The sequence below is a fragment of the Falco naumanni genome, chromosome 3 (genome assembly GCF_017639655.2).
Source record: "Falco naumanni isolate bFalNau1 chromosome 3, bFalNau1.pat, whole genome shotgun sequence".
In the NCBI taxonomy this organism is placed as follows: domain Eukaryota; kingdom Metazoa; phylum Chordata; class Aves; order Falconiformes; family Falconidae; genus Falco; species Falco naumanni.
The window spans coordinates 105,947,621-105,958,343 of NC_054056.1; the positions used below are offsets into that span (position 1 = coordinate 105,947,621).

At 42.0% G+C, this 10,723-nt stretch overlaps 1 long non-coding RNA gene across 2 annotated transcripts in view; it reads left to right on the forward strand.

Annotated features, from left to right (window-relative positions):
• Positions 1-1,016: 1,016 nt before the first annotated feature.
• Positions 1,017-10,723, forward strand: part of LOC121084459 — a 78,877-nt gene continuing 69,170 nt past the window's right edge. For both annotated transcript variants that reach the window (XR_005826736.1, XR_005826735.1), the window contains exons 1-2: positions 1,017-1,056; positions 4,440-4,580. This is a non-coding gene — a long non-coding RNA (uncharacterized LOC121084459). The remainder of the gene's footprint in view (positions 1,057-4,439; positions 4,581-10,723) is intronic.

The window sequence follows — 10,723 nt, forward strand, 5'->3', positions numbered from 1 at the left end:
AATATCTTCATCAACAATGTGGACGAGGGGATTGAGTGCACCCTCTGTGAGTTTGCAGATGACATCTAGTTGTGGGGGGCAGTGTTGGTTGGCTTGAGGGCAGAAAGGTTCTGCACAGAGGGATCGACAGGCTGGACCGATGGGCCAAGGCCATTTGTATGAGGTTCAACAAGGCTCAGTGCCGGGTCCTGCACTTGGGTCACACCAGCCCCACACAGCGCTACAGGCGGCTGGGAAGCTGCCTGGTGGGAAAGGCCCTGGGGGTGTTGGTTGACAGCCGGCTGGGCATAAGCCAGCGGTGTGCCAGGTGGCCCAGAAGGCCAACAGCATCCTGGCTTGTATCAGAAACAGTGTGGCCAGCAGGACCAGGCCAGTGACCGTCCCCCTGTACTCGGCACTGCTGAGGCTGCACCCTGAATCCTGGGTTCAGTTTCGGGCCCCTCACTTCAATATGGGTGTAGAGATGCTGGAATGTGTCCAGAGATGGGCAACGGAGCTGGGGAAGGGTCTGGAGCACAAGTCTGATGGGGAGCGGCTGAGGGAGCTGGGGGTGTTCAGCCTGGAAAGGAGGACACTCGGGGTGGTGGTGGTGGTGGTGGTGGTTCTTATTGCTCTTTACAACTTCCTGACAGGAGGTTGTAGCCAGGTGGGGGTCGGTCTCTTCTCCCAGATAATAAGTGGCAGGACAAGAGGAAACAGCCTCAAGTTGCACCAGGGGGAACGTTTAGACTGGATATTAGGAAAAACTTCACTGAAAGGGTTCTGAAGCATTGGAAATGGAACATGGGCAGCCTGTTGCAGGAAGGTGGTAGAATCACCATCCCTGGAGGTGTTTAAAAAATATGTAGGTGCGGTCTTAGCTGTAGAGGAATGAAGCTGGGCTAATTAGCATTGATAACATACAGCTGTGGGCTGGCTTCAGGGGCGGTGGGTTGGCTGATGTAGATAAGGTGCAGGTGTGGCTGGTTCTGTTAAGGGGTTGGGCAGCCAGTGAAGAGGGAGCAGCTGAGGGAGAGAGAGGATGAAGAAGCAGAGGGAAGAGAGAGCATGCCCTGGGTGAGCAGAGACTAGGAGAAGGCAGCAGAGGGACTGGCATGAAGAGATGTTGGTATGAGATGGTAAAAGACCTTGTTGCAGCCGGCTAGTTTGGAGAGTGCTGCAACACTTAGCAACATGGTCCAGTGGTGGACCTGGCAGTACTAGTTAATGGTTGGACTTGGTGATCTCAAAGGCCTTTTCTAACCTAAATATTTCTATGATGTGTAGCTAACTAGATTTTGCTGGAAATTAACTGACAAATTAGTGTTTTAATTGGTAAAGTCAAGTTCTTAATATCCATTTATTTAGGGTAAATATATATAAAAAAATAATGTTTGTCAGAGAAAATTTCTCAGGTTCAGGACAATATTTCAGGTGCTTAAGAAAGACAAGTGGGAGATACAGGCTGAAGGATGATCTTCCCCATAAAAATCGTTTGCTCAGCAGATATTCTTCAGGGGTGTAGGTGATTTAGTTTGAAATTCCAAGTCATAGGTACTCTGAATTGTGTCTTTCTGCCTTTCCACTTACAATTGCATCCCTTTGTGTAAAGAAGCGATATATTAAATAGAGGATTTGAGCCTGGGTTTTCCTTGTTCGTGGTTGTGCTAGTGCCCCTGGAACTACTGAAACATGTTATTTCCTTTTTTTCTCCTGTGCCAGCTGTTTGTTATCATCGCTGTGCTGGAGGATTCTGCCTCCGCAGATCTGTGAGACGAAGGGAATGAGTCAGTGCAAAATCAGAAAACCAATTGAATTATTGCAATTGTATTATTAAATTAATTAATTCTTACATCTTCAACAGAGAAGATTGCCCAAAACTCATCCATAAGTCTTTTGCATATAATGAGCAAAACCAGTATTAAAATACTTGTTTCTATTCATGGTATTGTGTGAAGATGGTTCCTCTGGATTTTTGTATAGTACTCTTAAAAGGTCTCCAGCTCATCTGAAGTAAAGCTATAGGGAGAGACAAAGAGAAGGAATTGAAATCACTAACATTTCTGCAAGAGGGGAAAACTAATTCCTGCTATGCTCTACAACCAACCTCTTGAGAAATGCACAAAGGAATTGACACTTGTAAACAGAGAAAAATGAAAATGAACCCAGGCTTTTATCATCTGAGTGCAGCAATGTCTCAGATGCCAGGATTAGGAGATTTCTATTTCAGAAACTGCAGGAACATTAGTCTGTACATTAAAGCTAAAATACTTTGTGAAATAGTGAGCCAGATGCAATGTGCATGAGTAGCTTTTCACTGCCTTGCTCTAGAAGATGTCTTGAGTACCACACAAAACATGATGTGACTCCAATACAAATGTTTTCTATTTAGCCAACGCTACTGAGGGATCATAGAAAAAAACACTGCTGTGCTCTTGGCAGTGTCTGATACAAGTTTATGATGTCATTCATTCATTAAATACAATCTGAGGTATTTTGTGCAGCCATTGTGTGTCAGAAAGTGAAATGATCACTTTTCTTGGCAGCATGTGCTATCAAGAATGCATTTTTTCCCCATAATTTCTGTAAGCAACGGAGCAGCAACATAGAGTGTGATTTGGCAATGATGATTCTCAGAATAAATCTTAAGTATGTAAATTTTACTCTTGCCATGTACCTGTTCTTATTCTATCATCTGGATGGACTAAATAATGTACAATCTGAAAGCATCCAGCGCTGAGGCTTCCTTTATTGTATAGACATGTCAGTGATGACTGATGATTTTCACTTTGTAGATGATTTTGAAAGTGTTTAACACGGGCAAGGTAGTGGCAATTGTCTTGCACAACTCTTAGGATGAAAGTATGTGCCATTACATCCTGCAAAGTGGGACAGATTCTGAAATTCTAGCATTGGGATCTGAGATGAGAAAACAGCAGAGATCTTTCTGAGATGATTTCCAGGTTATGAGGTCTGGTTACCTTCTGACTTGGAAAACAAAATAAAATCAACATTGTCAGCATAGGTAACATGTAAACAAATTCCAAGTGGAATGAAATGGGTTGAAAAAAATCCAAATGGATTTCTTTAGGTTTTGGCTTATTAAAAATGTGTATTATCAATTATGATATTAAAAAAGCAAACAAACATGGTTTTCAAGTATCGTGGATCTTGTTTACATTGAAAGCTTCTTCCTCTTCTGAAAACTAAACGTCAAAATTTCATGTGATTTCCTGCAGTATTTCAGTTGTCTTGGAACTACGGGGTTTTTTTGGCAAAAGTGACACTTAAAATTGAATGCCACAGGTCCATTAACAGTTAGTATTTGTGTACAACCTCACCCTTGAAGTTGCTGTCTGATTTTTTTTTTTATGTTTTCAAATATTCTTAGAATATGTTAAGTTCTAAATATGTCTTCTAATCTTTTGCAGTTGATATAAGCAACTTTAAGTGCATCTGTAAAAGGACAGGATCATCTAAGCTATATTATATGTTGGCCACTATATTCTTTTCTTATGCAACCGTCTTCAGTAGCTGGCTAGTTTATGTTGCTAGAGAGCATGTAAATGGAACCAAGCAGATATGCAGTAAACAATTTTTGTGTGGATCATTAAAAGCATTTGTGAAATATGCTCTGTCATTGCTTCAGATAATTTTCTACACTTACAATGAAAAAATTGCTAAGGGGACTTTCAAGCTTCCTATGATTCCTTTCACGCCTTCAATTTTTTTGACCAAGACACCTCTACTGGCTTGGCATTCGTAGTGTTGTACAGTTGGTTATTGATTTTTTCATTCTTAGAAGATATAATAAGACATATTTTTTCTCTCTGTTTCTAATGTGTAATCACCTGAGATGAAATATCACGCCCCATCCTCTTAATCTGAATGATGAATAATTTGAGATTGAGGATAAAATTTGAATAGAAAGTTGCAATATGGAGTTACCTCTCAGTTGTGGGCTGGAATTGCAGCCAAGTGTCACAGGAATAGTTTTCTACATCGGCATGGGGTTAAAAAAAAAAAGGATATTTCCTGAAAAGCAGAGCACACTGAATTCTCCATGAACAAAACAGCCTCAAATGCCCTATGACGTGAAGATCATCTCTGGAAACTTAGTGGGTCTCTTACTGCTTTTTTACTCCACCATTTTTAACATGTTTTCACCACTGACAACTCCAAATGCTCTACAGATGTCACAGTCTCTAGTGATAGCCACACATACATAATATTCCTTTTTTCCCCCCTTGTGAAGCTGACCTCACCTTAACCACCCTGAGGGGCTGAGGAAAACCTCTGCCTCACGTAACTACAGCCACCCCAACACTGCAGGTATATTATATCATTATATTATTAGCTCCACAGGAACAAGCGAGAGGACGTAAATCTGCTGTATGAATGTCAAATGGGCTTCAGCTGAAGCATATATTTAATGCAGTGTAAATGACTTGTATTTACAGATGCGTCTTATGCAATTGCGTGTGTCAGGCTGGTGAAATGTGGCTGACATTGGAAGTCTTGATGACGCAACCAAGATGAGGTCAGTAAAAAATGCATGCAGTTTATATGTCACCAGAGGCCTCCTGCACAAGCGCAAACAGGTGGGACTTATTTTTATTACGGTTTTGATTAGCTTTGGAGGGAGTAAACATGCTCGTTTTTAAATAACTCTGTGATCTATGCACTATGAGCTTGACTGTGATTATTGTTAGTCATTTCAGTGGAACAGCTAAGCAAATTAACGGGTACTCTGGAGTGGGATTCATCTGAAGTGAACACATGTTTTGAGAATACAGGCATCTACAACTCAGTAGCTCACCTCAGTCCGCCTTTGTAGCCAGAGGAGAGTCAGTCAACCAGTGTAATCCTGCATCCATTTTAGCCAAAAGTGGATGTTTCTGTTCAGTGTGAATCACTTCTCCCAACCACTATTGGCTTTGTTGGTTTGGTCTCCGTTGGCTAAAGCAGGCACCTGGACAGCTGTCTCCAATACAGATGTTTACACCACAAGGACCTTGAGAGAGATATCTTAGGCCTTGGGTAAGCACGGCTGAGCCTAGATCAAGGTTAATTTTGTTTGTTGGATAGGACTTAATCTGGCCAGCTGTGACTTCTGGTTTAAGTAGCTATGGATGAATTTGGCCACTCATTTTGACCTCATGAAGAGACCTAAGAAATTTTGAAAAGAAAAACGCGTCAGGAGGGCAGAGGAAACCAGGGTAAGAGAATGAATTTTGCTCAGATGAAGAGTGGTCATGGGGTTAATTTCATGGACATGGTCAGGGACAATGTCTGGTTTTGGTGCTGATAGTAAGCTGGTATTTCATCTGAATGTGTGTATAGATTGCTGACCATCATTTTGTCCTTTTGAAGGAAGTGACCTTCACTTTGATGGCTATAGCAAGACAGGAATGACTAGTGATACTACTTGACCTCTCACTACAGGTCACTGCAGGAGCTACAGATGGCTGTTGTCTATTAATCAATTATTAATACAGCTGTCCCCAAGGGTTTTGCTATCAAAAATGGCAGTGGTGATGGGAACTGCTTTTGCGGGTTTGGGATGCTGAATTTTTTCAATAAGCTACTCGTCTGGCTGCTGTCATGCTCAGTTGACACCATTCTCTCACGAGGGAGAGAATCCCATTTAAATAGCAGTGTCAGCTCCAGATTACCTTTTTTTTGCTGACCAAACCATAGAGCATGGCATGAGATAGAGACCGTTCCTTGCCTACCTCACTGCCTAACCATGGGTGCAGGGAAAAAGCTGAATATAGCCTTGGTGAGAAAGCAGTAGAAGATTTTGTTGGTTTTTCTCTGGATCCAGGTGTGTTTCACGGTATGTATTAATGGGTTAAGCAACTCTTGTGACAGCTCTGGGTAAACAAGGAGTGAGGAACCTTTTACTAACCAGTGCGCATAGTGACACAAATGGGGCAGAGGAAAGGCAAAATATTCATATATATAATTACCATTTCAGCATTGGGTTCAGAGTGCTGAGCAGCTGGGTTATGGAAGCAGGTTCCTATCAGGTTGCACAGGGAAGATACACGTGAATGTGACAGAAACAAGGCCTGACTGCTTGTCTCGGAGGCTGATGAGATGCAAGGGCTGATGCCCATTGTTTCTTACACACTGTCAACCTTTTACTGGTGTAGACGAGTCAGCTATACCAAACTTTAGTTTTGCACTGAGTTGTACTTCCTTTCAGAGCACGAGTGTGTGTTTTCATCTGGTTTCACAGAGCTGCTTCTCGCTTTACTGCAAAGCATGGAAAAGTCTAGACAGGAGACATGAACCTGGTTCTGCCATCTCTGCCTGCCCTGCAAGGTGGTTGGGTCAGTATGCCCGACAGTTACATTATACCAGGCAGAGAGATTGCTAAGGGTTACATCCCTTCTCTTTGATCTGCTCCAGAGTAGATCTTACTGCCATATTGTGGACTAACCCAAGATGAACCATCAGTGTTGCAGTATTTATTACCATGAGGTGGACACTACCTCTTTGCAGAGAAACATCTGCACACCACTTTGACTGTCAGACTGAGCTGACATCAATACAATTACCTGGTCTGAGCTCCTTTCACTAGAAGAGGTTTTCCCTAAGTGCAGATGAAGCTGTAATGAGTCCTCACGCCCCTGTCTACAGAAGCTGCCCTAGTCCTGGATATAAGCCTCAGGCTGTCTCAAACCTCTACTGAGCCTGCTTAACCCAAAGCCCAAACAAAAGCCACCACATGGGAATTGGGTCCAGTAACCTGGCTTGCATTTGAACTTGAAATCTGGGAGTGAAAGGCTTCATCCCAGCAACGTCCAGTCCTTCACTGTTGTTCACATTCACTTACACCAAGGAGGAGATGGATGTTCATCCATTGAAGGAACAGTCCTGCACTTCTCTTCACTCTTCTGGATGTTCCCCCCTGTTTGCATAGCTTCCTTGCTTAGAATAATGAATGTGTCTAAAGCAGGTTTCTCAGTGTATGGTTTATCTGGTTATTAATGATGTGGAGCACTTCAGGACCCTTAGGACCTCTGCATTGTTGCTTTAATAAATGTCTTTCAAAATGATGAGGCCACTGGCACCTTTTCCATGCTTTTATGGTACAATGATCTTAAAGTAGCATGGTGCATTTTATTTATTAGCCAGCCCATTAATCACACAGGTATCAGTTGGCTTCAGGGAAATTTTTAATTAGAGATATTTAAGGTTGAGAGAAAGTGCTTCTGTGACAGACAATGAGAGCAAGCAGAAAGCAGGAGGCAGGCTATCTTTGTGGCTCTGTGATTAATACAGGATTTAAATAAAATATTCATGAAAGGAAATTGAAGTTATAGCCAAATCCAAACGTTAAACCTCCTTTAAAACTCAAATCTAAATTCTTTGGAGATTCATTCTTCTCTGTATTCATTAGTGGGGAATGATTCTGATGAACATGAGAGAAAAGGGAATTTGTTCCCTAATGTAATAATTTAGCAACGTTTTTAAAGGTTTCTCCTAAATCTTCTTGAACCACAATTTAATATCATTGACAAAATCCATATCCTTATTTGAAATGACTCACAAGTCACTGGGACTGGTACAAAGGAAAGATCGGGGTGGAACTTGGGACATCTCTGACAGCACACTGACATGCATGAGGCAGAAAGAAAAGACTGTGTAGAGGGCAACTGCATCCTTCTGGCAGTGTTGGATAGGTAGTTGCTAATACTTAAAGCCTGCATTGTCACATGAAAAATGAATGGTACTGGCTCTGCAAACATCTCCTTTGTTAGTTAATTAGTCAGGTGTACTTTGTTTTGATATAGCACCTCTCTGGCATGCTCAGAGGCATCTCCTAAATTGCTCTGTAAAACAGATTGTTAAAAAAGGGGGTGGGGGCGGTGGGGGGAGAAGAAGGAGGAAAAAGAAAGTCAAACAAACCCTGTAGCAAATATTGCATGTGACTCAGTCTGCACAAAGGGCAAAGTGTGGAACATTAAATTCTTCTGCTTGCACAGAGCAAAATTTTTAGTCTTGGATGCCCACATTTAAGAATTTAAATGTGTAGGGAAATTAATTTTTCCAAGTTACTGAGCTCCTTCAGCTCCATTTCTGTTTCCCTTACCCTTCTTGTGTGCCACAGTATTTCTCCCTAAACCCAGAGCATCCAAAAGTCCTTTGGCCTTTTGGTGCTATGAACTTCAGAGGTCTTACTGGAGCATTTCCAGATCCCTAGTGTGGAAAGGAAAGCTGTAATTTTTTCCCTTCTTACAAGTAGTGACCTGAGCTTGTTGACAAGGAAGGAACATGAGTGATGCTGTCTTCAATGTGAGTCAAGCTACTCCTGACTAGAGACAGAAAAAGATCAGAAGTCTCCAAAACTGGTATGTGACAAGTGAAGCAGCTCCCAAGACAGCACCACGTCCTGCCTACAATGACACTGTCACCAAGGAGAAGGGTGAGCTCATAGCCCCTTCCTGCTGGCTTGTAGAGAAACATGGAAAGCCTACTACCGTCTGTTCCCACTAGCTGTATTACACAGTGGTGGTCTTACTGGGAAACTGTGGTCCATACACTTGCCAAATTTCTCAGCTTTGAGAGGAGCTGTATAAGGTTTCTGAATGAGAAAAAAATCTCCTGGGACGTTTCTGTGTTCTCATCAGAGGGAGACATCTAGGCACATGGATGGAGCTCACAGAGGCTTACACATCACTGAAATCCCTTCAAGTATAGGCGAAATAGTTTGCATGCACAGAACCACATATAAGGCAACCCAGGGCTTCAGGCAAGACCACAGCTGGTTCCTCCTTGTTCAAGCCCAAGTATTTCTTGTGTGCTCTGCTTTGCCTTGTGTGTAAGTGGAACTAGTCCTCTTCCCTCAGCTGCTGAGATGTTTTTCCCATTTTACTTTTTCTGCAGACAGACAAGGGCTATCTTTAGTGATAAGAGATTTCAGCCTTTATTTTCCCTTTACATTATAAGTGCACACAAATAGAAACAAAAAGTGCTTTGGTATTATTATTGCTCACAAGATCAACAAGTTGCAGAATTAAAAGCAGATGTTCACACCTCCCAGGAGTATAATTTTAGATGCCTCCTGATCTTGGCAGGCATCATTTTTTTCATTACAGCTTCATTATTATTTTTTTTTGTAAGTACAATGGCTACAAATAAAAGGATTGAGAGGTTTTCTTTTTTGGGGGGTTGGGGGGGGTGGGAAATGCTCAAAGTCTGAATCCATTGCTTGACACCAAAAGTCAGGTTTGATGTACTGTGGCTTTGGTGGAATTGCCTTTAAATGAGATGAAAATGAGGCGTACTGTCATCCAAGAACATAGACCGAGAGTCCTTCTATATGACCAAGAAAATACTGGTGTTTTTCCTCCGGTTAGGCTGGAAAACTCCTAGAGGTTTGTGGACTATTTCTGATTCTCTTAGTTCTCTTGGAGAAAAAAGACTAGCATGTGGATTTGCTATTTAAATTCTCTTCACTAATGCCATTTTTCATGGAATAAGTTGTTAAATTTGGTAACAAGCCCATCTGAAATGTCATGTCTATCACTGTAGAGTTCTAATTAACACTAAGGCTTATTAGTCTGAGTTTCCTTAGAATTTGAATAAGGGCAAAGCTATGCATTGGGCTATATGCGATCTTTGCCTCTAGTAGATTTAAAATTTTATTTTCCAGCCTAACCAGAAGAAGTTACATGTGCAACTCACACTTCCTCCATTCTTATTAAATTCTTGTTACCAAAGTTTTTAGGTTAGGGATTTTTCATTGTTCACAGACAAACTAGGGAGCTGGGAAGAAGATACCATTGGAAGAGAAGCAAGACCTGAATCAGAATTATGGGGACAAATGAGAGTGTTATTACATTGCTGATAGCTCGTTTTTCCCCTAAAGAACATGCCCTCTCCCCCACCCCCTGCAACAGGTGAAATTCAGAAATCACTTTCTCCTCTATTGGAATGAATGTGTCACATTGAAACATATTTCCCCCTGCTCTAATTTCTCACAAGCCATTTGGCAATCCATCTTTTCAGCCCATGTTGTGCAGGTCTATGATTGTATTTGAAATTCCTGCACCCATTAATCACCACTCTGTGACCTGCTTTACTCTGTACTTACTAAGCTCCTTTCCTTCACTTCTGGACTGCCAGTACTGTGTAAACTGTTTACTTTTCTGGTGTAGCATTTGCTCAGCTTTTTGGCAAACTCCAACAAAATGTTCCCAACTGACTTTTGGCCAACAAACGCAACAAACTTTTCTTAAATGGAATTTGATTCCTACATATGTTTGTCCTTGTTCACTGTTTCAGGCAGCTCTTTTAACCATTATCACCTGGCCTCACCTTGTCTCTGTTGTGACTGTAGAATGAAAACAATTGTCACACAGGCCTGAACACTTTTTGCAGGTCCTACTCTTTATTTTTTTTGCTTTCCACCATATATCTTTGAGTTCTCAGGAGACCCATTTAACTCTTGTACTGCTTGCAGTCAGGCAGAAGAAGATGTTGCTTTCATGGAAGAATGAGGGGGAAAAAAATGCAGAAATGGAAAAAAACCAGCAGAGGAATTAGAATTTCCACTCCATTTTGCTGAAACAATAAAATAGATCTGATGCTTTAAATCAGGGGTCCTCAAACTACAGCCCCCAGTGTCCTCAATCTGGCCCCTAGCATTTACAGACCCCCCGCAACAACACCACCCCCACCCCCCGCTGGGGGTTGGTGGGGGAAACCAAGCAGCCACAGATGGCTGCCT